This window comes from Helianthus annuus, chromosome 10 (assembly GCF_002127325.2).
Source record: "Helianthus annuus cultivar XRQ/B chromosome 10, HanXRQr2.0-SUNRISE, whole genome shotgun sequence".
Lineage (NCBI taxonomy): Eukaryota > Viridiplantae > Streptophyta > Magnoliopsida > Asterales > Asteraceae > Helianthus > Helianthus annuus.
The window spans coordinates 158,409,475-158,412,721 of record NC_035442.2 but is presented as its reverse complement, the minus strand read 5'-3'; the positions used below and the strand labels follow the sequence as shown (position 1 = coordinate 158,412,721).

Sequence of the window (3,247 nt, the reverse complement as noted above, 5' to 3'; positions counted from 1 at the left end):
GTCGACATCAATAATCGCCCGTCTTATAATACAAGGCTTTTCCACTATATGTGTCAACACACGTAATTTCGTTGACTATATCTATCCTTTATCGATTTGATTGGTGTAACGTGTATTACGCGATGACCCTGTGTGTTGTTCTCAACACTTTAATCATACTAAACCGTTACTATATATATGTACTTACCGGATTTGCGATCAAGCCTCAAACCGAACACTTTATTTTTTTAACCTTGAGCTCTGATTACCAACTTGTAAGACCCGTCTCTATTAATCAATATTATAATATTAAACACGTATTTTATAAGAAAATGCAAGATTACAAAAACTTTTCCAAGTTAAACTTCTTGCATAATTTAAAACATTCCAAAATATAATTTCAAGTGTTTACAATATCCACTTTATAAACTAGAACAATAAAAGATCGTTGCGGAAGCTTCAAGACATGTGTTCGGTTCTCCTTTCTTGCTTGATCCTCATCCGGAGTTCCATAAGACATTCCTAAAATCAAAACCAACATAAAAGTTAGTTTTGATAGTTTCACAACAAGTTATAAACATATTTCCATCCAATTCATTCATCCGTTATTCAAAATTCTTGTTTCCTTCGAATTCAAATTTCCGGTTCTTAAACCGAATTATTTAACCCGTTATGGATATTTATGTCAAACTATAATTTTATCAACTTTTATTTCCTCCAACCATAATCCATATTATGGTTGGTACATGTACCATTCACGAGAGTATCATTCCTTGTGCGTACCTGGCACGGGTCAATATTGACTCGTTTTTAATACATTGCATTACTTTTCGCCGACTTTGGCAAAACATGCTCATACTTTCCGCTTGCCTGTATTTGTAACACTTAACAATACGTAATATTACCAATCATCATTTATATTATTATACAACTTCTGACCAAGTATTGAGTCAAAACTAAGTGTTTAAGGCCTCGAAACAATTTCTGCAAATACGGACCTGCTTGCTGTCAACAACTATTTTGTTGACAAAACGTTCGCGAAAACCGCGTTAAACAACTTCCGAAAAGCTTATAAAAATTACCAATCATCATTTATATTGTTATACCACTTTTGACCAAATATGGCGTCAAAACTAAGTGTTTAAGGCTTCGAAACAATTTCTGCAAATACGGACCTGCTTGCTGTCAACAACTATTTTGTTGACAAAACGTCCGCGAAAACCGTGTTAAACAACTTCCGAAAAGCTTATAAAAAATACCAATCATCATTTATATTGTTATACCACTTCTGACCAAATATTGAGTCAAAACTAACTGTTTAAGGCTTCGAAACAATTTCTGCAAATACGGACCTGCTTGCTGTCAACAACTATTTTCTTGACAAAACATCCGCGAAAACCGCGTTAAACAACTTCCGAAAAGCTTATAAAAATTACCAATCATCATTTATATTGTTATACCACTTCTGACCAAATATTGAGTCAAAACTAAGTGTTTAAGGCTTCGAAACAATTTCTGCAAATACGGACCTGCTTGCTGTCAACAACTATTTTGTTGACAAAACGTCCGCGAAAACCATGTTAAACAACTTCCGAAAAATTTATAAATATTACCAATCATCATTTTTGTTGTTATACAACTTCTGACCACATATGGAGTCAAAACTAAGTGTTTAAGACCCCGAAACAGTTTTGCATATAACGGACTTGTTTGCTATCAATAACTATTTTATTGATAAAATGCCCGCGAAAACCATGTCCATTTTATCATTCACAATGCTATCCATTATACAAGTAAGTATTCTATTCTAGAAGGTGTAAGTTTTACTTACCTTGCATTCCGAAACACGCTTTTCCTTCATACTTGATTCGTTTGACCCGCTTCCTTTCCAAGCCTCCACCTAGCTTGTTAAGCGTCAAACTATCATTATAATTCCTAAGACAGTTGGATTGGTCATCATCAATTATGACTACCCCACCTTACGGGTTTTATGTCAAATTTATCACTCGATCTAGTCGTTGGTTGGTTTGACTTTTTAAAGGTCAATTGACTTATCAACATATTCAAATGCACATTTGTTTCATTGAACTCACTTGGGAATTTCATCCGATTACTTAATGAAATCAAATTTTACTTACTAACTATTAGGTAACATGATTTCAAACATCCACGACATGAATTTAGCACCGAATTTCTTTTTGTTATACGAAAACCCATCTTATGACAAGTATGTTTACATACTCGAATTCATAATTGTTCAAGTACTTCTCTATTACTACCATCCATGATGGTTTCGAACCCTAGTCTATTATATACTTACTCAAATTGTCAAGTTTATCATCAATTTATCACTCTAATTCAAGACTTCATCATATTTTCGTAATCCCATTTACCTCATACAAGGTAAACACTTCAATTACAAGTTTATGGCACAAATTTAACAAGTTTGCACCTAGGGTTTTGTTTCTAGACTTAAACCCACATCAATTTCACTAAAACATTAAATTTTCATACAAGACATGCATGATTATCAAAATTCCAAAATATCACCAAATCATAATTTTCGACATACCTTACGATCCCCTTGTCTTGGTGATCGCGGATTTAGCCCCAAATTCCTTGCTTGTTTTCCCTCTGATTTTGATCAAATTGTGAGTTTAGGGTTCAAAGAAGGAACCCCTTTCTTGCTCTATGTAAACATCGACCAGAACACACACACTTTGTGTGTGTTTTGAGTGAAATTTTCTTTTTATTAATTTCACTTTCAGTTTTGTCCATTATAGCCCCTCTATTTTCCAAAGTTTATAAAAGAAAGGTTAATTAGTCAAGTTCCTTTATTGTCTACAACATTTAGTTAACTAGGTTAATTATTCCTAGTTACCGAATGGGTTCGGGAAGTCATAACCCATTTTACTTTAAGTCCCGTTAACTCGGGACTTCTATATACTTTGTTTTTCCCAAAGTATTTACCCTCCTTTTAATTAACATCAAGTTTATTTATTCAAATTCTAATATTTACCGGGTTAACAATTTTTCTCTTTACCACTAACGGTATCTTACCCATCTTTACTATTAATGTGGTTTGATTACCAAACCCGTTTTTGGGGTGTTACAGATGCACTGTGAATGGGGGTCTTGGAGGATAATCCATGGATCCGAAAACCTGAGAGGATCCTTGAGGTTGAAAGGAGGATCCTTGAACCTGAGAGGATCCTTGAACCTGCGAGGATCCTTGAACCTGCGAGAATCCTTGAACCTGCTGCTTTCC

At 34.3% G+C, this 3,247-nt stretch overlaps 1 long non-coding RNA gene across 2 annotated transcripts; it reads right to left on the bottom strand.

The window, feature by feature from the left end:
* Nucleotides 1-329: 329 nt before the first annotated feature.
* Nucleotides 330-2,580, bottom strand: LOC110883105. 2 transcript variants are annotated; one of them, XR_002560361.1, is made up of 3 exons: nt 2,552-2,580; nt 1,811-1,879; nt 330-501 (listed from the first exon to the last, which is right to left on the bottom strand). It is a non-coding gene; the product is annotated as an uncharacterized LOC110883105 (long non-coding RNA). The 2 variants fall into 2 exon arrangements; XR_002560360.1 differs by having other exon boundaries at nt 1,811-1,899; nt 2,552-2,574.
* Between the last annotated feature and the right edge of the window lie 667 nt (nt 2,581-3,247).